This window comes from Cavia porcellus, unplaced genomic scaffold (assembly GCF_034190915.1).
Source record: "Cavia porcellus strain 051 isolate PalLab524CR breed Dunkin Hartley unplaced genomic scaffold, mCavPor4.1 scaffold_26, whole genome shotgun sequence".
NCBI lineage: Eukaryota > Metazoa > Chordata > Mammalia > Rodentia > Caviidae > Cavia > Cavia porcellus.
Window position 1 is genome coordinate 45,494,291 of NW_026947509.1, and position 26,072 is coordinate 45,520,362.

Consider the following 26,072-nt stretch of genomic DNA (forward strand, 5'->3'; position numbering starts at 1 on the left):
ACATAATGTTGAGGTTTCTCAATGCGATGGACTTTAGAAAAAAATTTGGTTTGGTAAATTAACCAAGAGCTCTTGGTAAGTGGCCTGTGGACCTTGTCCAGGAAAAGTCTCAACCTTACCCTAACTTTTCAAAATTCTTTGTGTATGCTTTGTTTACTAAAACATGTATTTTCAATAAAATGGCAGAGCCAACCCTGAATGTTGGGTCTTGAATCAAAATAGGTAAAAGAGGGCCTGGGTGTGAGTTGAGGCTGAGTTTGTGGCTTGCGAGACAGTTTGCTTCTCCTCCCTAATTCGAGTGGGCCTACTGCTTGACAAAAATCCACATCCTGCTGATGACATGAGGAATTCAAGAATTAAACCAAAGCCCCCTGCCAAGGATGTCCTATCCTGATATTCCTGTGTTGGACATTTAACACCATTATGACCTGAGTAACATTTCTATGGAGATCAATATCCTTAGTCACCTTTACAGCTTGAGATACGACCACGTAGAATTGTCAGTGTCCTCCAATGAAGAACAAAGTCATCCTTGAAATTCAATCAGCCACTCAACATATATTTGGCAAAACAGTCATTTAACACATGTTATACAAAGCAAGTAAGTCCAGAGTAACATGGCAAGCGCAGATTATCGGTGTTCAGTAGTAGCTCAGCGTCTCAGAAGTTAAAGGCCATGCGTGGTCCAACCTGTATCAGATCCGCTGCTTCCTGCTACAGTGTGCCTCCAGGAGATGCTCACCTTCTCCAATAATGGGGACCCCCAGGTGACCCAGGCCTAATGCTCTGTTTTTGGGTCTGGGTGGCTGGTTTTCCCTGTCTAAGGGTAGCATCACAAGCTATTAAGAGGTTACCAGATAAATATTCTGGGCAAGGGACCGGAGGGAAATGAGATATATTCTTTAAATAATAAACTATTTTTGCTATACAATGATAAAAAGGTCAAGGCTGTTGTAATGTCACTGAGAGACTAAGCTGCTAATGTCTTTAGAAGTTACTGCCCTCTGTGCTACGTGAGGCCCAGTGTGTAAAATCGTGTCATGTTCCATCCTGAGCATTTTGTGTTGTGATGTGTTGAATACAACACAGAGTCACTGTTAACGTCTTAAATATCACTGTTTTATCTGAATGTTATTATTTTTCTTTTCAATGTGCCATTTCTGAAAGGTTTGGTAAGCTGTTGAAAGGAGTTAACAACAGAATGCATCTCAGATTTTGTAATGGAAATCGATGGGAAAATAAGATTGATTTGATAGACAGTCTCTGCCGCAAACTTTGCTGACAATGACCGTTCGTTTAAGGGAGGGATACCTCTGCCACAAGTGCCCAATGATGAGTTTTTTATGTAGATGATAGATCTGGGTAATTTGGAAGATTAATAATGTCAGCAGCAGTCTTTTTGCTGACTGGTCATTCATTTGAATTCCACTCAACTTTTTTTTTTTTTTTTTGCCAGAAGCATGCTTATTTGAGTGGTTAGAAAAACCAGCTGAGTCTTTGATTTTTTTGGGTGTGTGTGTGTGTGTGTGTGTGTGTAAGCTAGGCAAATGCCTCTTTTGCTGGTGCTGGTGCCATTTAAGTGGGTGAAATAATACGATTCACTCCTCTCTTCTCTTCCCAGTACTTTTCAGTGCTCAAAGGTTGTCCTAAGCAAATGCGGCCATGTTGTACACAAGGTCAATCCATTCGGGCTTCTCTCCCACTCCTGGATGCCAGGCTGTTTGGGAAGGTAAGACCATCCTGTTTGCTGAGGGGGAATGGAGCAACTGAAACAGGGCTGATCCCTCTACCCAATTATCCAAATAAGAAATACTGTGCAGCTCGCCCTGTGCCACACATTAATTACCCTTGTTCTTCTGAAACACTGCTTCTAAATGTTTGAGAAACACTCATGCTAGGCCCTATTGCTTTGTTCTTTCTACAGGTTCGTGGGTGGTGGCATCCTGTTGAGACTATAAGTTCCTAGGAAACATTTATCTGATCACCCTAGAGAAAAAGCTAGTATCTCCCATGAAACATAGAAAGTATTTTTAAAAGAACTCATGAGATATTTTTTACAAAATATTTTAATAACATTTTAAAATAATATTACCTTTTGTGCAGTAGTGTTTGCACACTGCACCGAATGGTGTGCATTAGCTTCTATCAAGTTGTCATTTCCTAAACAAGAAGAAATTATATTACATTAAATCATGTCAAATGTGCCTTCTGAACCTTCTAACGAAATCTCTGTACAGTTGGTCCTCTGAATCTGTGGGCCTTGCATCCATAAATTAGAAATACTTCTATCAAAATTTCATGTGTACTGAATGTGTAGACACTTTTTCTTACTGTCATTCTCTAAACAACGCAATATAATAACTATTTACATAGCACTTCCTTTGTATTAGGTGCATAAATAACCAAGAGATGATTTGAAGTATACTGGAGGATGTACTGGTTATATGCAAACACTATGCTATTTTATATAAGGACTTGGGTATCTAATGATTTTAGTATACACAGGAGGTTCCAGAGCCAATCCCCCAGAGAATACTAAGGGATGACTCTAATTAAAATTACCAGAATCTACACAAAGTGTGAGACACAGTATCAAATAACTCATTTACACATTGATTTAGAGAAAACATACATTTTTTTTGTATATTTTTATTTAATAAAGAAGTATGGCACTTCTCAGGTGTGTCAGCTTTTCATCACTGTGGTTAACTGAGAAAATCATCCTGAATGGGTGTTTTGGCAGAGATTTCAGTCCATAGTCACTTGGCCCCAAATCTTTGGGCATGTGGTAGGTCAGGAGCACATGGTAGAGGACGTCCGCCCACCTTGTGGTGGCCAAAAAGGAGAGAGAGGGAGAGTGAGAGTGAGAGTGAGACAGAGAGAGAGAGAGAGAGAGAGAGAGAGAGAGAGAGAGAGAGAGAGAGAGAGAACCAAGTACAAATATACCCTTGGAGGACACACCCTAAGTGATCAAACTACCATACCTTCTATAGCCCTTCCTAAAGCTTCCACAACCGCGCAGTAGTGCTACCGCCTGGAGACAAAGACCTCACAGGGACATTTGAGATAAAACCTTTAGGGGGACGTGACCTTTGAGGGATATTTCAGATCCAAACCACAACACCAGCCTGTCAGCAAACAGTCACATTTGTACATGCTATGTTTTAAGACAGAGTATAATTTCAAATATCATCACATTTCAAAGTGGTTTAATAATGGAACTTTCTGGGAAATAATACAGAAAGGGGAAAAGTGGAAAGGAGGAATTCATTCATTGCCAGTTTCTTCTCCATGTGTGGGGATAAATGTGTCCTCATACTAAATGACCTTTAAAGATCACTTAAAGTGGAAGAGATCTACTTTAGTAGCTTTTAAGTGAGTATTTAGCAACCTTGAATTTCCTCTTTCTGATTTGACTTAACCATAGAAACCTTCTGGTCTGTGATTTCATCTTCTGGGTAGATTGACCTCTCTGAAGTTGCTCTTGGTAAACATTTGATGTCAATTTTAATTTTTTTCATGCTTGCATATTATTTCTTCTGTTCCCCTAGAGGAAGTATGAATAAATACAATGAAGCACAGGAACTATAGCACAAAATACTATCAGTATTTAACAAAAGAAGCCAAATATGAGAGGATAATAGAAAGAGAAATATAAGAAGTATTCATTATCATTCTAGCTATGTCTCCCATTAGACACTGATCAAGCTAGTTGTTATTTACAAATTAGTTCCTTGTAAATTTGCTTTGTGAATCAATGTTCCTAGAGCACTGTACACGCGTGCATACACACACACACACACACACACACACACACACACCTCACCTCTATGAATTTAATCATTTGGTTTTTTAATCTGGGACAAAAACAAGTGTTGTGGCTTATGTCTAGATGTCCTCACAAAGCCTCATGCAGACTTAGATGGGACTTTTCAGAGGTGGCTGGATCTAGGGTATGTGACTCTGGGATTAAAGATACATGATTACTAAATTACACTACTGATGGCTGAGCACAGTTCTGGGTGTGAATAATGGGAAGACCCTCCTGGTGTGGGTGCCACCACGCAGAGGGACAGCTAGCCTGGAAGGGAAAAAAGGGAGACGCAGGCCTCTGCTGCTTCTCCACCGCTTGGCTGCCTGCTCCCTGCTGTGGACCGTCTCTCCTCTGCCGTGCCACCCTGCCTTGGCAGCAGCTGACTATGAACTAAAACCATTACAAACTGTCCTCTAAAATAGACCTTTCCTCCTTTAACTGTGAGTGCTGGGTATTTTGTCTGAGCAATGAGAAAAGTAACTAAAACACCAAGCTACATGTTTTTCAGTTCTGGTGGGGGGCCTACCATTCACATTTTCATTCAAAGCCTTGTACTTTCATTTCTTCGATAGTCACTGGCAACCTGTTCTGTCAGGCATTGGGCTGAGGACTACTATTAGGATGAGCGACATGTGGTTCTTGCTGTTCTGGAATTGACATGTTAACTGAAGAAAGACTTAAATATAATGAAAGTACTAGAACAGAATAGATTATTGGGGCAGAGTCTCTCTGTAAAAAACAAATGCTACAAAAAGATGCAAGAACATAAGCATTGATGAGCTGACAAGATAAAAAGGAATTATTGGGCTAAAATCTAATGAAAGTGAGATTCAACAAGGCTTCTGATAGCACTCTTAAACTCCACATTTCCAGAACTGACTGTTAGAAAGAGCTGTGTGTTAGTTATTGGTTTGTATTGGTTTGTAGCTGGGAATACAGACAAAATACCCGCCATATAGAGCCTAAAGGAGAAGTTCATTTGGATCATGGTTTCAGAGGGTTCAGACCATAGTCCGCTAGCTCAAAGGTGTGGTGGAGGAAACTAGCTCACCTCATGACCACCAGGAGGCAGTCGCAGCAAGAATCAGAGCTTGCACAACCCTCAATGACATGGCCCAGGGACCCACCTCCTCAGACAACCCCAACCTCCATGCACATTCATCTGTGAGCTCATTAATGAATGAGTCTGCTGAGTACAGTGTCCCCATTATCCAACCCCCTTAAAAGGCCTGACATTTGAACATGTGAGATTTTGCAAGACATTTTAAATCTGAACCATAACAAGCGTAGCATCATCTGTCATTGGGTAAAAATGCTTCTGGCAAAGGTGGCTGGCTCATTAATATTGGAAGAATGCTCCCCTTGAGATCACACCAAAAATCTAGACAAAATGTGGGGATACATGATGTAGGTTTTAAAAAAGTAACACTCAGCATGTTACTGGGCCTTGTCATTGAGGGTCCTGCAAGCTCTGATTCTTGCTGCGACTGCCTCCTGGTGGTCATGAGGTGAGCTGGTTTCCTCCACCACACCTTTGAGCCAGCGGACTATGGTTTGAACCCTCTGAAACCATGACCCAAATGAACTTCTCCTTTAGGATCTATATGGCGGGTATTTTGTCTGTATTCCCAGCTACAAACCAATACAAACCAAGTAACACTCAGCATGAATTCACCAAGCCCAAGTCTAGAAAAGAAAGGAAGCCTAGAGAGGTGAGCTAGATAATCAGCATGGTTTCATCTGACCAAAGCTAAGGGACGACTTGTGATAAGAAACTGAATAGAAAACAGACCTGAAAGGGTGAAAAGAGGTTTCCACAATTTCAAAAAGCTGGAGACATAAATATTGGGATTCAGAAACTGACCAGTGGTTATGTTAGGAGGGGAGCAGATAGGGAAACAGATTAACCACTACAAGGAAGTCTGACTTGGATGTAGCCCAGTCACTGATCAGAGTCAGATTCTTAGCAGTTTCTAAGCCTGAGGTCAGGTCTCTCTGGCCAGTAACTTCACACTGGGCAAGCTTTTGTCTTCTGTACTGCTCTTCCCTTTCATTGTGTCTTTGTCCTGTTTCACCAATCAACCCTAAAAAATCTATAATGGCAACTATCAACTCTTCCCTAAGACTTCTCTTTTTAACCAGGTATCGCTACTACTTCCAAATAATTCTTTTAAGAATTTATATATGACCCCTATAAAGTTTCAGTTTGTTTGGATATGCTCATTTGTCAATGCCAGCTGTGAGGAATACTAACCACAATTATTCCATGTGTGGTTCAACCAGTTTAGGGGCAGAGTTAGTATTATGGCTCATATCTGGATGCCACCACCCCAAGGCTCATGCACTCAAAGTTGGTACTTTTGGGAGGTGACTATATTAGCCCAGCAGGACAACTGTCTTGCTATTATTACATAAGGTCTGATGAGAAGATGTGAGTCCCTGAGTGTAGCCTGGAGGGTATGTCTTCTTCCCTGATTCTTTCCTTGTCTCTGTCTTCCTATCATCGCTCCAGGCTGTGAGCAACTTTCTTTCACCCAGACCCTCCCACTCTGCCTTCCTGTTTTGGATCCAGCTGACCATGGATTGAACCATGAGCCAATAAAATGTCTTTAAACTGCATGTGCCAGGTATTATGTCTCAGTGATGAAGAAAGTGACTAAGAAGGTTGGACTATATTTTTATTTGTTTTCTGCGGTGTATTTCTGTTAAGGCAATCTCAATCCAATTTTTACAAGTGCATCCCATAGTTAACATAAACTGACAATAGACTAACACGTTTTAAGTCATTTTTTTACCTGTGCTGCTATAGACACAAGTTTTCTTATTCTTTATGGGCTATTTTTCCCCAAGATAGATGTTTTTATAGGCTTCTATTATATTTCATCTTTGAATATTTGGCTTAAGTTTCCTTATGTCATGGTCTTTTCAAGCTCTTAATTTTATAAGCTAAGACATCTGCTATCCTTCTAAACTGTGTGTTACCTAGGCCTGCAAAATGAATATGACTAATAATTATAGGTATCATGTATGAAGCTTGTCTTAGTAACTTTTCTGGCTGCTGGGACAAAATACCAGACACCCAAAATTAAAGGAGGAAAGGTTTACTGTAGTTCACAGTTTGTAGAGGTTTCAGTCCACAGTCAGTTGGCTCCACGACAGGGTGGCATGGTAGAGGGACATCCCAGAGGAGAAACAGTCCATGGCATTGCAGGCAGAAGGTAGTGAGCAGCCAGCCTACCTTGCCCTTTTACCCCATCAAGGCTAACAGCCTTTAGGGACATGTTAGCCTGAACTATACTAATTCTAATCAGTGGGCTAATTTAGTACCACACAGCCTTAATCCCAGTATCATATACCATAGATCCAGCCAGTTCTGAATAGCCCCACCTATGAGCACATGAAGCTTTTGGAGAGATACCTAGATACAAGTCGTAACAACTTGCCTTGTACCCAGCCCTACTTTGAGTGATTTACAACATGTACATTATTTCACGCACCAACAACACTTTGAATTAGCTACTAATCCTATACCATTTTGCATATAAACTGAGGTACCAAGTGCTTAGGTAACCAACTCTGGCCATGCTGTTTTCATGTAATAAGGCCAGGTGAGCTGAGCCCAAAGGTCTGCATGCTTCTCCAATTCCCTGTGCATTGCTCTATCAGATTTCTGTGCATGCAGATAACACTGGAATAATGAATCCTTTCAAAGGCTTCCATCTAAGTTGAGTTCTCGCAAAGTCCCTTTAGGAGGACTCACAAATAGGTCCCAATGAACTGATCTATTCTGCACTTGACATCTCATTATCTCACCTACAAAGATACTGTGCAAACTTTCCGGGTTGTGTTGTTTAGCTACAGGGGGTCCGCAGTCCCCTTCCTCTGGCTGGGTCATCTCTAGAACTGTGAGGGCTTAATTCCAAACTGAAGCACAAGTGCTGGAGATTTGTGGCTTCCCTTTCTAGGCCCATGCATGTCATCCCTTTCATAACTAAATGTAGGATTTTCTTAAAAAATGATATGACGAACTAAAATAGAGTCTTGACCCAGAAGAGGCTTTTGATACTCATAGTCAAATGGAAAGCAGGGTCTCAGGCTAGGGTTCGTCTCCTGGCTACCCCTGGCTTTGCTGTTTAATAATTTTGAAACAGCGTCACTCACTCTGTTCTTTTAATGCCTTACAGAGTACTCTATGACATTTGTTTATACTCCTCCTAGGGTCCACGTCTCTGTCCAGATTTTCCACATTCTTTTGAAAAGCTGAGTTTGTTGAACATACCTCCAAGACACTCTGAGAAGAATCTTTTTCATTTTCATTTTCATTTTCAGGAGAGCAGTCCCCAGGAAGTTGTCAGAATTTCCATTTTGGAAGCTTTCTCGTAGGCCACCACCCTTTCACCAATGTCAGCTTTGCTGTCCTGAGAGTGGTCCTCAGGTCAGTGGCACAGATGTCCACCAGGAGCTTGTGAGAAATGCAGTGCGGCAGGCCCCCTGCTGAACCGCAGACCTGGGAAAGGGCAGCAAGCAGCACTTCAACCAAATCTCCAGGTAATGTGTGCACGTTAGAACAGAGAAACTCTGTTATCAGCCCAGAGTAGGCTCCATCGCTTCCGGTAATGCAGGATAAATGGCTTCCTGGGGCCAATGGTGTCTGGCTACACCCACCTGCAGGACTCCTGAGTCCTCTGAGAGAAGAGAGCTGTTATTCCCACATCAACAAACGGTGCTTTCCCGTTGCTAAGAATTGGGTTGATAGCAACTGCCTTTTTCTTTCCACTTGCTCAAACCACAAAGTCAGATTTAATCCAACTTTCCTTCACTCTACAAAGAGAAACCCAAACTATCCCGCACATCATTCTTCCACATCTGAACACAGTATTGCACTTCCAAAGCAATAACGGTATCTGCTACTTTACTTGGTCCTCACAACAGCATTAATACTCTAAAAGCATAGGTTGTTATCCCCATTTGTCAGGCAAGAAAGCTGAGGCTTAGAATGAGGCACACATGATGTGTGCCGTGTGGATGGCGGCAGGTCATGGCAAAGTGAGTGCTGGTATCTACACCTGTGAATTCTTTTGCACTGTACAAATTTATCTCCAAAATGTTACTTCAGTTCTCTCTTCAGTATTGGAGGGCATGCTCTCTCGCAGTCGCAGTTATTCAACACAAACATTGGAATGTGCTGAGCTAAATTCATACTGCCCAGCCTCTCTTAGTTAAGAGTGGCCAGGGCCACAGTCTGGCCAGTAGGATAGCAGTGGAGGTCTTCTGGGATTTATTGCTTTACTAGAGGTGCTATGAAAAGTACAACAAACTGAATAGCTTAAACAATACATGTGTATTAGCTCAGCTTACAAGGCTGGAATGCTGAAATAAAAGCTTTTGTAAGATTGCTTCCTCCTAGGACCTGAGGGATGCATCCCAGGCCTCTCGCCTTGCCTCACGGATGGCCACCTCCTGGTCATGAGACATTCTCCAGTAGGCATACAACTTTGCTGTTTTAGAAGGATACCAGCATCTGGGTCAGGGTATACACAAATGACTCCATTTTAATTTGACAACTTCTGCCCAAATGATCTCCAAACAGTTCACATTCTAAGATCCTGGAGGTGAGGACTCCAACATATCTTGTATGGGGTGGATACAATTCAACCCATAATCCAGGGGTAGGGAGAATGGGTTTCTGGGGAAGCTCTTGCTTTCCCTGGAGAGGGGACAGCCAAGGGGTACCCTCCGAGCTCCCTTCTTCCTCCTTTCCACTTCAGTAGCTGGAACTGCCCAGCCATATTACAATTATAAAGAAAAGCCCAGAGGCCTAAGAATTTAAACCAACCCCAAGAAGAACTGACTCTGGACATCTTATTACATGAGAAAAATAAACCCGGGTAGTAAAAGTCATTGTAGTTAAGTTTTCTAATACTTGTAGCCAAACACATTCCTAATATATTCCCATTTGCAAACTGCCTTCGTATGATTTTATAAATAATGCCAATCACCAGAATAAAGGTGTCCATTATCAGGCTCTGTTGGCAAAAAGCTTGAACTGGTTGCATGGATAGAATATGAAAAGCACTGCACATCTGCAGACATCCTGAAAACACCAAGACGCATATCTGTTTTGGAGATTCTTCATCAAGTGCTGTCCCACTTGTTGCTAGTTTCTGAAGGTGACTGGTGTCTTCCAGCCCCTACTGTGGTTCTTGAAAAGGCAATAAAAAAAAAAAAAAGCGATTTGCTATTTTTAGTGCCTTTACCAAGACTGGTGTGAAAGAGAATGAGGTCACGACTCGTCACCCTCCACAGCGGAAATTTTAGCAAGTTCCTCCATGCACTTTGAGGACTAAACATGAGATCATCTCTGCTGTTAAACTTTATAGTCTTAGGGGCACTGCTGCTCCCCGTGGCATGCCAGGGCCTGTAACCTCTCTTCTGAAGTTCTTTGGGAAGTGGAAAAGTCTGGTATCTCTGACTGATGTATTTCCAGATAATGAATATGAGAGAAATACTGGTCAGAAGGCAAGCAAGGTACCCCACCCATGAGCCAGGCAGGACACTGGAGCTGGCCAGGAGGTCCCTGGGGTGTGGACTGGAAGGCAGCCGTGCAAGCACAGGCTTGCAGGTCACAGGCTGAGGGCCACCGAAGTGGCTTCCTTGGTTGGCACCCCTGCCCCTCCCTGTTCCCAGCCCTGCCTCTGGGGAAGAGGACTGCCCTCTGCACACTGTCAGCCCCGTGCCATTGTCTCAGATGCTATTCGTTTGCTTCTTCGGTCTCATCTGGATGTTTTTATTAATTTTTTATTTAAAAATTGTTTTGTTTTTATTAATTTTAACTGACAATACCTCTAACCATAATCCTAAATAAGAACACATTCATAGAAAGAGAATTTTCCCCCTCATACTGTTGTTTAATTTTTTACAATGAAAACTCTAAATAATTGAGCACCTAGATATGTGAGGCACTGTACTCACAGTGGACAGTTATGTCTCACAAACAGTGTATAAAATTCACTGAAATATGTTACCAATGCATTTACTGTCCAAGACTTTATCTGCCCAAAACCCCAAACAAAGAGGAAGCCTTCTAACACAAATCTATCTCCAAGCTGCATTCTAACATAAGTCTCCCCACTCCAAGTCTGCTTTCCCTGCCAGCCTCAGAATCTCTGCTTTCCAGTAAAAGGTACCTAATAGGAAGGTTGAGATTGTTCTCAAATGGGAGGGGTAAAGAGGAGGAGGGGGCGGGGCAGGGTGGAAGGTGCAAAGCAGGAATGGGATGTGCTATGAACATGCATCCACTCCACACAAGGAACACTTACATTAGGTGCTGAAAACACAGACCAAAGAAGCATGAGGGGAGTCAAGGGATGCGGGGAGGGGAGAGGGGAGGCGGGAAAGGAGATGGAAAAAGGAATTAGGATGTGTTAGCTGTGTACGTACACCAGTCCCAACAAAATGTACACATTATGTGCTATAGTCGAACTAAAAAGAAGAAAAGCCTGCGATTCTAAGCTGGTTGCTTGTTTGGTATTAACCCCTTCAAATGCTATGCACACTACCTTTCTATCTCCAGGACAGACTTTTTTTTATTGTTAAATAAAAGATTTCATTGCTGTTTGCTTTTGTGGTTTCTTCCTCTTTCTTTCTTCCTCGTGCCCCCCCCCCGCCCAAACACTGACTTTAAGAGTAGATCAGTATGTCAAGTTGTCTCGAAATATTCTTGAAAGCCATTTCTGACTGAAATGTCTAGAGAGCAGAGCTAAACAGGGCCACCAGGTAAGAAAGCAGGCCAACCTCACACACCGAGGAGGGCGAGGAGGGAGAAAATGGAAAGGAAAAAATCTTATTAGGTTTTGTAGGTCAGGGAAATCCTTTCTAGCCTGGATTTTTAAACCCTCTGAATTTTAATTGAAAGTATTTCTCCAGGGTATTTATTCTAACATGACTGTGCACTGTCAAGAAAACAGTCCCTATCCATGTTAGAAAAAAATTCCAGGAAGACATGATTACACTAGAGGGAGGAATTTGATGATGCGCCCTTTCTGCTTGGGACAGTGACCATGAAATTCCTGGCAACGACAAAACAAAATCTGCCAGTCCTCTATCAAGTACCTCTGTTGGGAAAAACAGGATGCTTAAGGGTTTGATACATGACTCTCTGCTCCCATCTAGAAATCGTCATTAATTCTCCAAAGAAATGAACACTATTCCTTTCAAGATTTATGACCATCCACACCAGAAAATGTCCCCAAATTGGACAGTAAAAGATTGGTTTTAACGGATCTGGGGGGCTATTGTTAGAAATGTATGAACGTTAATGAACAAAACTTGAAGTCAGCCTCATTTTCAGGTTTGACCGCAAGTGCAAAAGATTGCTTTTTCCTTTGACAGGGTGTACACACACACACACACACACACACACACACACACACACACGCACACACAAAACCCACAAGGGATAGAAATTCTCAATTGTTCTATTGCAGTAAGTGCAAAATCAAGTGCCAACTGTTACCGCTGCCTTAAAATTCACGTGTACACTACTGCCAAACTAGAAGTCACTCTATTCTTTCTGTACATAAATTTAACTACTACAACTGCCATTATTAATGGTAATGAGGATTATAATAATCCGCTGGTTTAAATGGTGGCTTTTATATTTCTGGCTCAATATGTATCTTTGTTCCATATCTCTTCATCTTCACTGTGCTTCTATAAGAATGTGTTACTTATCATTTCTTACAAATGTAAAGAAGCAGGGCACTGGAAAGTGAGGGAAAGTGAGGTCACATAGTCCTGAAAAAAGTGATCTTTTAACCCACTCCCTGTGTTAGAATTCATTATCTCCGTTTGGAAGACAGAAAATGGAGTGTGTGACCCATAAGAGGGAATTTTCAATTGGAGGGGTGATTCGGCGCTGGAACCTGATTCCCAATGAGGGCTCTTTCTCCCCTAATGCCTGTAAATGCTGTGCGGAAGCCTGGGTGTTTTGGATGGTGTTAAAGCTGCCCCACCTTGGCCAGGGCATTCACTGGACAACCTTTTAAGGACTGGGCAGCAATCTCATGATGCTCTGACTAAGTGGTCATGCCTTGACTGCTTCCCCTACCTCTCATGCACATTTTCCAAGCGCTTGTCTTTAGCTCCTACAGAAGCTTACTCTCCTGCAGTACTTTGGGGTTCACCTCTGCTCCCCTGCAGGGACCCTGCTCGGTACTCTGGTCCTGCTGTGGTCTCTTGCATGGGACCCTGAGCTAGAAGGAGATCTCTGCACCAAAGAAGCGCTCACAGCACGGCCCCTGTGCAGCCACCTGAGCCGGTCCACTGTCCAGGGTACTGGCGTCGCTTCTCTCCCAGGAGCCGCTTCCCTCTCTGGTTCTTTCCCGCAAGTCCACCAGAGATCTGCGCAGGCAAAGGAGGCTCAGAGACTGCAGTGTGAAGTCTCCGCCAGGGCTCAGCATTCAGAAGACTGAGATTCGGCCCTCCATGCAGTGAGAAGAGTGCTGGGGTAGAGGCGGAGGGAAACCATTTAACCCATGGGACCGTGGCCTCCCACCTTAATCATCACACAGGAGGGGACAATCATCAACCTAGTATCCAGGCAATCTGGAGTCTAATTCTAGTTTACACACTTTTGGCCTCTATTGTTTACATTTGAGCCTAACAACTTTTTTTTTTTTTTTTTTTGGTACTGGGGATCGAATTCATGGCTTCACACTTGGCAGGCAGGCGCTTAGACCACTGAGCTAAATTCCCAGCCCTTTTTTCCTCTCGATAATGAGTATACCTCAGGTGCATGTAATTTTTTTAAATTTTAAAGATAATAAAAACAAAACGAATAACCCAAGCAAAACAAAGCACTGAAATTGGTACAGAACTTCAAAGCAGGATACTAGGAAAACAACAATAGCTACCATAGTGTATCTTGTTATCTTCGCAATAGTTGTCCATCCCACCAGATACAGCAAAATCAAACCAAACCAAAGCAGAATAAAACCAATCAAAACGGAACATTGAATAAAGAAAAATAGGTGCTCAGACCATTGGCCCCAGGCCTACAAAGTCAACCAAACAGTGCAAGCTTTTTATACCTCAGTTGCTGTCAACTCAGCCTGTCCTCTGAACCAGGGGGTTGCTTCAAGCAGGCAGGGTTGTTGATTCTCAGCCCACGCACCAGGATGCTTCCAGGAGGAGCTATCTGACTTCTTTTCCTGAGGGCCCATGTCTTGCACAGCCTACCAGAGAGGCTGGCTAGTTGACTTCTTGGTGGGCTCCTTCCAGTCCCAGCATGGCCAATTCTTAGGAGGTGCTGACTTTCCTCTTCTTAGACCCTACATAGCTTGCTCATAGAATATTGTTATCAAACAGTTATTATTGGTCACCTATACCTGAGTTGACTGCTTTGGTTACTCTGAGAACTCTCTCCTCCAGTTACAGCTGGACAGTTAATCAGAGAAAATCTTGGGTCTTCCCTAGAGCTACCTGAAGAGGTTTGCAGTGGTCCACTGACTTGGTGCTGGGTGTTGTCACACTAGAAAGCTGCACCACACAGAACCTAAGGATGTGATAGCACAGAGAAAGCAATGAAACAGAGCCAGGAAATAGACTGTGACCCTGCTGAAGACTGAATCACGCAGTCCTGAAGCTGTCCCTCTCCCTGTACTTTTGGTAATAGGATCTTCTTTTGTTTTTTAGTACTGATGATTGAACCTACCACCTCGTGCTTGCTAGGCAGGTGCTGTGCCACTGAGTTATATCCCTGGGCCCATAAAACCCTTTTTTAGCTCAAGCCAATTTGAGTTGCGTCCTCTACCAGTTTTAATAAAAAGTCTTCTCCTGTATATGCTGTCTTGTTTTCTTTTTACTTCCATTTGCCTAAAAACTGATGAGGCAGTACACCACACTTGAACACCAAATATCACACAAGTGAAGGAATTTTCAAGAGTACAAACAAAAATATGAATGATCATTGGCATTCTACCATAAAGGTAAGCACCTCTTGCTATTTTTTCTCTTTTGTTATAATATTTTAAATCTGATACCTATGATGAAATTGTATAAACTGTCTTACAAAAAAAAGCTTACCTGACTGAAGTTTATTTGGCTGGAATTCTGTTCCATCCTTTTTGGAATTAGCACAGGAAAACTTAATACCAAGTGAATGAACCACTCATCCTGAACCCTAGCTATTTCCTAATATCCTAACTCCCTCTCCTCCTGTCACCAAAATCCAGAAAATACTTTTAAAATACCTCTGTAATTCGTTTGTTCCATACTACTGTGTTAACCCAACTTTTCAGTATTTCTTGAATAAATTACAAGAAACTTGGATGTGATATAGGCCACTAAGGGAGGAGGTGCACTACTGGACTGTGGGTTATGTATTTGCTTCATGACAAACTACCCCCCCCCCAAACTCAGTAGCCCAAAGCAACAGGGAAAATTCATTGTTCCATAGTTTGTGTGAGGTGGGGTTGCAGCATGGCTTAGCTAGGTGGTTCTGGTTTAAGATCTCTCCCAGGGTTGCAGGCGAGATGGTGGCCTAGGCTACAATCACCTGAAGGCTTACCTGAGGTGAAGCCTGCTTCCAGATGGTTCCCTCACATGCCTTGCGAGTGGGGCTGCTTGTTGGCAGGAGGCATCTTCTATGCCACACAGTCTGCTCCACAGTATTGCTGAGTGTGTCCATGACCCAGCAGCAGGCTTCCCCTAGAACTCCGATGGTGAAGCTTTTAGTGATGAATGCCCGAATTGTAACCCAAAACCCACTTCTTTATCACAAACTGCCAACCCTGTCATTAAACCAGAATACTGATGTTTCAGTTTACAAAAAACAACTCATACATTAACATCTTTTGTCTTAAAAGAAAAACAAACAATACATGTGCCATAGGTTTGCCACTACTGCCCTAGAACAAATGAGTGCAAAAAAAAAAAAGCTACAAGTTCTCCTATGCTCAAACTTTAGAAGTCGTGCACCATCCTAAGCTCCTGTGTTACTCTCAATAGGCCTATCTGGTATGGGAAGGGTGCCCAAGAGCATAAATACCCAGGATCACAAAGGGTCATCTTGGACCTGGCTATCTCAGTTGGAAACAATGAACATTTCAGTTTGGGAATTCCAAATTCAGTTTTGAATATAAAGTACTTAAATGTTATCATAGTGGATAAGGACAGTAAAGAGGTGAATTTAGAAATTGTGGTCTAGAAGAAAAATACCAATGGGGCATCATCAGTAAAAGGATCGCAGCTGAAGATATGGAGTGAGAGAGCAGGAAGGAAGGATGAGAAGGACACAAAAAGATCAACCAGAGTAGTGGAAGGAAAACCAAAATGAAGCAACCACCATGAAACCAAGAGGATTTCAAGAAGAAACAAGTCTAAGTCCCCAGTGAATTCTAGAATTCTTAGATCCCAGTTGAAGGCTATAATGATAGTAAGTTTTGCTAACAACTGATGCAACTGAAATATACTGTGCGTAGCAGATAAGGTGGAGTTTCAACTTCATTGGCTTTGGGGTTTGCCCCAGTAATTGGTGGAGCACACCTCTGGATGTATCCAGGTGGGCCATAGAAGTATGATTTTGGGGTCTATAGTCTGGTCTTTTCACCCTGTTATGGTTTGTGTCTGGATGTCCCCCCAAAGCCTCGGATGGTCATGGGAGCAGGCTTCTAGAATTTGTGATTAATTCATGGCCCAATGCTGGGATTATGGGTGTGAGTGCTAGAGGTGGGTGTGGCCTACATATAAGGGGCAGAGTCTTCTGCTCGTGCCCCTCCCCTTTTGCTCTTGTTGCCTGTGCTGTTTTCCACCACCATGAACTGTTGCCCTCTGCCATGTGCCACCATGTCTTGGAGCCAGCTGCATATGGACTGAAACCTCCGTAAACTGTGAGCTAAATAAACCTTTCCTTTCTTCACACTGGGTGTTGGGTATTTTGTCTCAGAAACAAGAGAAAAAGTAACCAAGATACATCTCTTCTTTTCTGGCACTTTTACCCTGCTCTTCTCCTAGCCACCATGAAGTAAGCAGCTTGCCATGATGCCTCAGCTAATCATGGACTGAATTCATGAATGAGCAAATTAAACCTATCCTCCTTTAAGTTGTGGCTGTTGGAAACTGGGACTCAATGACAAGAAAGCTGACAAATATAAGAGGAAAATAGGTTCTAGGAAGTTGACATGTACTGGATTTGTTAATTTTTCTTTATTTTTGTAAACACAAAATGAACAATTTTGTTTTATTTTTTGTAGGCAGGGGGGATGGATTTTAATTCTTATTTGCTTGCCCCACTCCTTGAATTGAATTTTTTCCCTCCATGTGTTCTGTTTATACACTGCTTCCAATTTTCTCATGGACATTAAAAGATCAGATTATTGTCTGGAACATCAGTCTTGATTAGCAGCATAGCACATTCTCTTCCTTTCTTTGGAGGCAATAATCAATCACCCTATTATGTGCTCTGATTTGAAGAGTTTCAGGGTATTGGACTCCTTCAGTGGTCTGTGATATTATGGGATATCATTGTTTGGAACAATTCCATCAGAATCATTGTTCATTAGTTGATACTTCGGTGATGTAGAATAGCAACAATAAAGCTTTAGCAAGCAGCCCTTTAATAGAAATATGAAAGAGTCATGATTACTTTTAACTTTTATTTTGTTTGTTCTTCACCTTTGAAAAGCTTCGGGTTGGGTCTGTGTGATTTAGAGATTTGTTTTGTTTCGTTTAGTACTATTTTAGTAGATCTATGATCTATTTATCCTGCACCTGACCAAATATATTTGCTCTGACCCATTTCCTAGACAGCTGTTTTCTATTTACTTGCCAGAGAGAAAGTGCTTGGTCAGCCAAGGAAAATACTGCAAATATTAGCAAGAAACTCTCGTGTGACAGCTTACTAAAGCAATTGTACTCTGACCCTCTTCTCTGAAGAGTTCAAGTCCACGTCCCTTCAGGTGGGATTAAATCAGGAAGAAAATAAACAAATTTATGTTAATACATAAATCAAATTCTTCCCCATGCAAATAAAATCTCCAAATGGGATTAAGACTCATACTCCTGAATATCTTATAACAATAATTGGCAGCATTAGTGTTCCCAATTTTCTTTCCTCTTCTTCCTTCCTTCATTACTGAAAACACACAGGAAACACTGCTCATTTCTGGAATATTGCCGCTTCTGACATGGAAAGCAACAAACTCCCTTTGACAGCTCTCGCCCTTCACACTAATGGACAAAGAGTCCAGGTCACAGCAAGCTCCTGTAACACCTGGAGTGCTATTGGCCTGGCCATGCAGGCATCACCTTGGTGAATGCCACCCTTTACAGGCTGAAATTACACCCTCATCACCACCATCACAGTAGGACTTTGGAATCCCAGTAACTCTGAATATGACTGTAATTGGAGAAAGGATCTTTAAGGAAGTAATTAAGTTAAAATGAGGTCAGTAGAATATGCTCCAGTCCAATATGACTGCTAACCTTGTAAGAAGAGAGTAGGGCACCGACAGACCTAGAGGGCAGACACATGGAGAAGACTGTCATCTACAAATGCAGGAGAGAGACCACACAGGAAACCAACCCCACCAATGCACTACACTTGGACTTCAGCTTCCAGAAATGTTAGAAAATCAATTTTTGTGTCTAGGCCATCAGTTGGTGGTGCTTTGATATGGCAGCAATAGCAAAGTAGTTCACTCCAGTGTTGGACTCAGCTATTGGGATTTATTTAGGCAATTGAGGCTCTGAATCCCTGAAATCCAGGATGCAGCAGGCAGCTCTTTCTAGTTCTGCCCACCTCAGCATATCAGCCTTGTACATCTGAGCCTCACCTCAAGCACTCTCAGATTTTGTTCTTTTTAAAGCCATGTCTGTAATGTATTGTAATCTAAATTAGTCCCAACAGTGAATAGCTGGTGAGCTAGCTTTCTTAAAGTGCATGCACATACATATGCAAACATACTTTCTGTGTTAATAACTAATAAATATTCTTATTGTTCTAATGGCCAACTAGAGGCAAATTCTTAAGAAGCAATGTATTCTTGTAAACAAGCTACAAGAAATTCAGACTCCATTTATGTTATTGCTTTCAGTCATATATTAACACACAAGGATTTAATATGAATCTGTTGAGTTTATGAAAAGCCTCTCTTGGACTTTTTTTTTGGCTCCTTAATTTAATTTGAAATACATATTTGGGGAAAATTCTCACAAATCTGAACTAAACACAGGAAATGTAGACCATTAACATAGGAACTAAAATAAGAGTAGTAAAATGACTTTTTAATTGGAATTACATTACCCCAGTTAATCCACTGTGTTTATGGGTTTTATGCTCTTCGGACCACAGTGTTCTCTCTGGACCTCCCAACTCCCCTGAGAGGAAGGCAGCAGAAAGAGAGGGCCGGGGAGCTTCAGTTTGCAAATAGAAAGGAAGATTTGCAAAGGACATCTTCAACTAGTTCCAACCTACCCTCTGCTGTGGCATCCTAAGGCTCGACTGGCACTGCTACCTTCAAGGAAATTTTAAGCATGTACCTCCAAGTAGATCTTTTTATTCATTTCTTTGCAAAGGATATATTTGTACTGCTTTGCTAATATAGTATGTACATTATAAAGCACATGCCAAAAATAGAGCTTTTCTAAGAATGGGTTTAAAATTCATTTTCTTCTCCTAGATTACCTTGTGTTTTCCATGTGCACACTCTGCTTGGGAAATCTCTGAGTTATCAAATAGTGTGTGGGGATGGGGTGCACATCTCTGGGCTCCCTTGATTACATTTATTTGCCCATCTTACCTTGTCTCCATTTTTAAAAGACAAGTAATTTTTTTGCGTGCAAAAGAGCAGGTCCTGTGCACTGAGTGTACTCACCTCTCTAGAAGCTCCCCAGAACAACACATGAAGCGCAAACACACAAACTTTTTCTTTTTCTTCTGGTGCCCATGGGTCTCAGTTACTTTCTCCTCACTGGTTCAAAATACCCAACATCCACAACTTTTAAAAGGAAAGGCTTGTTCTGAAAGCTCACAGTCTCAGTCCGTTGTTAGCTGACTCCAGGGCAGGCACAGGATGGCAGAAGGGCCTGGTAGAGGAAAAACTGTCAACTCCTGGCAGCTGAGAAGCTGAGCGAGAAGGGAGGAGCCTAGGCTAAGAACGCAGCCGCTCCTGTCATCCCTCCTGCGATGTGTCTCCAAACAGGAGACCTCTCAACAGAAATCCAGCTACTGAACTCACAGATGGATGCATCCACTGAGGAGCGTGGCCCCCAGTGATGATCCAGTTACCTTCCACACACATGAGAGCTCTAAGTCGTCATACGTCCATGCTAGCAATTTTCCAAATTCACAAGTTTCACTGGACTTACGCTCCAAGATATGGCCATATGTGGTGCTTTGCAACATAGCAGAAGATGGTAGAGAGTGGGGGGGATGAGCTTAGGCTGGATTTTTTTCTCTCTCTCTCTGTCCCTCCTTATAAAGAATCATCAATGTATGTGAGAAACAAGGCAAAAATCAGGAAAAACACTTATTTTCTTCTCCTTCAATTTTTTTTGGATTAAATTTGAGTTAAAATCAAATTGTTTAAAATACAAAGTTTGATTTTATCCAGTGCAGTGTAATCAAAACATTTCTATTTACCTACTTTCTCTTAAAGTAATTTTACCTAGGCAATCAATGACTAAGATTTCTGTGTTATGGGATTTAAGATAGTTTGTGTTTGCTTGTTTTGTGTTTACTTTCTCCTTTTACATGCCTAGATCGCTCAAAGTATCTTTGCTATATATAATTTTCCTTTAAAGGAAATAAGTCAGACACTCACATTCAAGTGAATGGGTAAATAAGTATCAACATTTTGTTTGCTTCCAATGTTGAAAGAAGACTTTGCAGATCAGAGCAAGGCAGAAGATAATTGTTCTGGGGGCCCTGGTAGAGTTGAAAACCTGATCAGATTGGGGACTGCCTGTACCAGTCCTGCAGAGATGGGGTACACACCCCATCCTCTCTTTCCCTGTTTGTATGACCAACAGTAGTAGCCCAGCTGCAGGGAAAGCTGGTTAGACTTGCAAGATACTGCCTTCACCCTCCAGCCCATTTTTTTTTTTTACTAGTTAGCCAGATGATTCATAGAAGTCCCAAATCTCAGAAACTCGGACTCTTTAGGCTTGAGATCTCAGAAATCATCTACCAATTCAGATCCTCTTCTTTCTAGTTGAGGAAGTACTTTGTCCAAGGTCACCAGCATGTTAGAGACAGAGCCTGCCACGCTGCAGCCGTGTCCTTCAGAATTCAGGATCAACAGCAGTGACCGTGTAGCTCTAAGGCCGGGCACATTTCTGGTTCTCATCTTCTTTGTCCTGGTTTATAACTTCTGTTTACAACTCCATTATTACTCCAATATTGATAAGGAGTCTCCAACCAATTGCAATGTGGAATAACTATTGGTACAAGAAAGGGCAGAATGGCTCTCCTAACTCCTGGTCCCATCCTCCTCCCAGCACCAACAGCTGCAGGTTCACAGTCCCTTTGGTGTCGCTGACAGTGCCAGCTGTGTCTGTAGTGCCCTAAGCCTGCAGTACCGGCAGGACACTGAATGTGCTCATACACTTTCCAAGGCACATTCCATTTTTAAAGAACATATCTCAGGTTAAATAGAACACATGCAGGTATCTACTTAATAATTATCAGAGGTGAGAATAGAAATCTTTGTTAGAAACCATTAAAATGTGACATCTGGAAAGATGTAAATGAAGCATTTATTTGAGGGTGAGAGAAATTATTGTACAACCATTTTGTGTTCATTTAGCAACTCAGAGTCATGAGCTAAGAAACAGGCTTATTTGAAAGGAGTGTTTCAAACAACATCAGTGGTAAGTATAGTAAATGATTCTTAGAGGACAAGAGATACTATTTTGGAGTAATGGACTTGATCTTTTATTACACTATTTTCCATGGAAATATTCATCATTTCAAACAGATAGTGGCATAAAAAGGCATCAGAATCAACGCTGACCACAGAATCAACCCAAATCCTCAAAATAAAAGTACCAAAATATAACACTGAAGTGGTAGAGGAGGCAGGGGAAAAATGCATTGACTTTTTCTGACCCTAAAAAAGTAACTAATAGCTGTAACACCAAATGAACAGTCGATTGAGCTGTAAGGTGTGTAAGGACATTAGATTAACAATTGTTTTTTAAAATACAGCTGTAATTCATTAAATTGCCCCATACTAGATGATTGCTCATGATTTTTGTCAATAATCTTTTATGCAAGTAAAAATCCTAAGAAAAAGAAAATCCATTACATTAATATTTCATGCAATTATGTTTTTATGATCTCTCCATTTCCAGTCTGTGTTTAAAAAACCATAACTAAGGTTGTAGATAGTGCACCTGCTGTAGAATGTTCTCCTCCTGGTAGGAAATGCTGGCCATTCTGACAACAACCTGCCTTTAACTTACTGGCACTCAGTTGAAGCTGTCAATCACTGTTGAAACCAGACAGAGTAAATCTGATGTGATACACACACACTCTTCAAATGCAAGTTCATGGCTATGAACTTCCTTCTGAGATAGGCTTAAATATAACTTTTGATGATTGAAAATAGAAAACAAGGCTTTTCACTCAATCTTCTGGGGATGGAGAAAGGTGGTTTTATACTGGGGGAGGAGATGTGAAGAAAAGTAAAACTTTTTAATATAATAAATACATCAGGGAGTTACCTAGTGACCATGTTACTTTCAATATTAATAACTTTCATCATCTGAAAAATAAAAACCAAATGTATAAGTGTGTATTGATCTCACCACATAAGAAGCTCAACATTAAAAATAATAGAATTGTGACTCCCAAATTAAAGGTTTTAAATTCTGTTTGTGTTAATGATAATATTAGAACTTCAAGGTATAGTATGAAGAATTAACTTATTTTAAGGCAATTATGTGGGAGGCAGCTAATAAAATTACACTGACACTATCACACTGTCTTTCCACAAGAACCACGGCAATCAAATCAAATTAAATTTAAAAGAATGCGCTAAAATACTCACTACCCAAAGGTGATCAACAGATCTTCTGTAAGCATCTAACCGTGATAATTAGGAGGGTAATGTTTGATTTGCCCCTAGAGGTCATTATTTCTTTTTCTATTTCTGGGATTCATTTATCTCACTTACCTATGACCTGCTTAGTATGGATCTGGGTCACTTTTAAATTAAACAGTATGCATTTTGGGGTAATGAGAAGACTACAAAAAAAAAAAAAAACCTGAGGATATAAATAAAACGCAGCAGGCATTCCTTCTGTCCCAAACACCTTACTTACAAATGCACATACCTCCGGGCAGAGCACTGAAGATGGTGGGTACACCCAGCCTTAGCAGCCCCAGTGCCTGCAGGATCACGCGGCTACTATGAATGACTAGGACCATCATCTGAACAGGATGCAATCGGTACCTAGGAAGGGATGCAAACCAGGAAATCCAGATGTTCACATAAAAATGTCTGCATCCTTCAGTGCAAGATTCAGCATGCTCTCTTAAGCCATTATGGGCTGAATTTTTATCAAACCTGTGGTATTCAAGAGAGAGAATTCCATTGACCTTCTAACTCAAAATTTGTAAATCTGGTCCACTGTGCTCTAAACAGGTTTCTAGACTGTAAAATAGCTCATTTGTGGCTGACGATGGGGACTACAGTTAATGGAACATGAATGACACATGGGTTGGCCTGGGGTCTCGTGCCAGCACATGAATGTTTCGTGTCATATAAAGAACACCTGCCAGCACCTCATTTACACAATCTTCCTGAATTTTGACCTCGTGTCTATAATGTGTGGACATAATCTGTTAATATACATTTTATCAGACTACCTTGATTTTTTAGTCTAAAAGCTTTTTAAAATTTGTTTACTATGTGAAGAATTTTTCTAAACTCTAGGGATTTAATTGGAATCATTGTGTTTGCTGACCCTCTATTTGTATGTTGCCTCAGTGTTAATGGGTCTGTCTCAACCTCCCCTCCGAACGCTGTGATTTTTGAGGCAGCTTTTGCAGAACATGAGGTTTTGGGTTTTGTTTAGTTTTATTTTATCTTTCTTTCAGGGATATATGCATCACACTAGAGGTGAAATGTGGCCCTTATACATAGTGTTTCATGTCGAATCTGTTTAGTAATTAATTAGTAGCTTTAAGCCAACTTTTCAACTTATGTGATTCAATTGCAGCGAAACCCTTCCATATATCATTCCACTTAGCAGCTATGTTCAGATGGGAATCCGGGTGCCTGGCTGTCTAGAAGACCCTGGGGAGATGGTGATGAACAAGGCAGATGTGGGCTTTACTTTCATGGCCCAGATCGGCCTTGTTCCCTGATCAGGTGGCTATAGTAATCCCTATAATGAATTATTACCAGCCCCCAATTACCCCATCTATATCAAGGGAGCTCTTTAGTCTCGCCAGGCTGAGAGAGCGACAAAGAGGCTCACGCCACCAGGTTCCCTGCCACAGCGCCTGCCTGCGAGGGGGAAGACCTGGTCTCCAACACCGCACCCCGTGGCCCTTCCTCCAGAGGAGGTCAGAGCGCGCAGGGTCTCTTCACTTCTGACTTGCTCTTGCCTCACCCTCGTTTCAGCTCTGTGAACCTTGGTCTCTGACCTCAGCACTGGTTAGGGTTTGATCTTTTGGGGGCTTGAAACTCGGCTTCCCTGCAACCTTCTATCTCACAGTTCTGAGCGATGATGCTTGCCTGAGCCAGGTCCTCCTATTCCTCCCCGGCCTGCAGAGTCAGCGTCCAGCCATTTGGCCAGCACAAAGAGCGTGGGGTAGAGTGGACGTGGAGCTCCTGCCCAAGCGTTCCTGGCACTCGTGCCTTGCCTTGGCTGCTCTGTAGAACCGCTGTCTGATGGAAATGCAGTGCCTTCTTGGCTACCGAGTTCTTTAAATCTCATCCAGTTTATTACGCAGAAAACTGCAACTGCATTTAGAAGTCTCCAACAGCTTCCCATCAACTTGAAATTGGACTTGGACTTTTCTCCCAGGCCAAAGCCACCATCCTCACTTGCATGTGAAGCCCGCTGGTCTCCCAGCGTCTAGAGAGGGAGAAGCTATTTTTGACCACGTGGTCTTTTCACGCATTGTAATTCTGTCTAGAGTCTTCCTAGTCATTCTGCCTGGGTGATTCCTTCCTGAATTCTCGAGTCTCAGTGTAATATCACCTCCTCGGGGAAGCCTTCCAAGACCACTCTGTTTTTCTCATCCCAGCTTGCTGTAGTTTACCTCTACGAGATGTTTCCTACAGGAAGAGGTCAAATTGTTTCACCCTTTACTAGCTCAGGGAAATTCCACTAGTCATAAAATTTGAATGAATAAGCTGCGTGGAGCGGTAGTGGGGATTTTACAACACTGACAATGACTTGATGGTACTAATGCCTTAGCATAAGAGAATGGACAGGTGAAGGTTTGACAAGAAGCTTAAGCACCATTTTTGCATTTTGTTCTTCAGGAGAAGAGTTACGAATGCAAATGCCAGCTTAAAATATTTTATAAAATAGCCTGCCCATTATCTAGTAACTGCCTGGAGCTACTTTTAGGTTTAAAAATAATACTGATGCTGGCTGCGGTCAGGGGCTTGAGTGGTGACAGGGAAAAGTAAAAGAAATGAAAAACTAGCCACAGCCCTTAAGAACCTGCAATCCAGCTGAAGAAGGTTAACCCAGACACAAAACACATTAAGCCTGATTAGATGAGCAGGTTCTGTGCTAAGAAAAGTATGAACTGTGAGGCTCAGGTTTAAAATGTACAGAAGAGAGGAATGACATGCTAAGGAAGGCGGCCTAAGAAGGATGGATTTGAACCTGTGCTTCCCAGGCTACAGCTGGGCTGATGAAAGGAGGGGGCTTTCACCCCTGCAGTGTCTCGCAGAAAGAAGGCACGGAGCCAGAGCATGTGGATTTCACCCGGGATATGGCCAGGCCAGGAAGCAGGAGAAAGGCGGGTGGGAAAAGAGATTGAGAGAAAGGTTCAGTGAGGTGAGAGGGAGTTTGTGAGCAGCACAGACCCCTGAGTGAAGAGTTTGGACCTGGTCATGTAGGCACTAGGTAATTGTTGATCAGAAGATAACTGTCTCTGTACCTAAGGACAGTCAAATCACCAAATGGTCAGTCTCTATTTTCTGCCTATTATCTATCTATCTGATCATCTGTCTGTCTGGGAAAGATAACCCAAATGACCAGGAAACCTGAGAGTTAAAGGGAGGTA

The 26,072-nt window shown here is 42.0% G+C and overlaps 1 long non-coding RNA gene across 2 annotated transcripts in view; it reads right to left on the reverse strand.

Annotated features, from left to right (window-relative positions):
• Positions 1-3,160: 3,160 nt before the first annotated feature.
• Positions 3,161-26,072, reverse strand: part of LOC111758161 (uncharacterized) — a 48,596-nt gene continuing 25,684 nt past the window's right edge. Inside the window, exons 1-3 of one of the 2 annotated variants that reach the window (XR_002792388.2) lie at positions 13,906-14,487; positions 8,094-8,321; positions 3,161-3,547 (exon numbers count right to left, since the gene is read on the reverse strand). This is a non-coding gene — a long non-coding RNA (uncharacterized LOC111758161). Of the gene's footprint in view, positions 3,548-8,093; positions 8,322-13,905; positions 14,488-26,072 lie in introns of those variants that run through there. The other variant, XR_010043502.1, reaches the window with a different exon arrangement.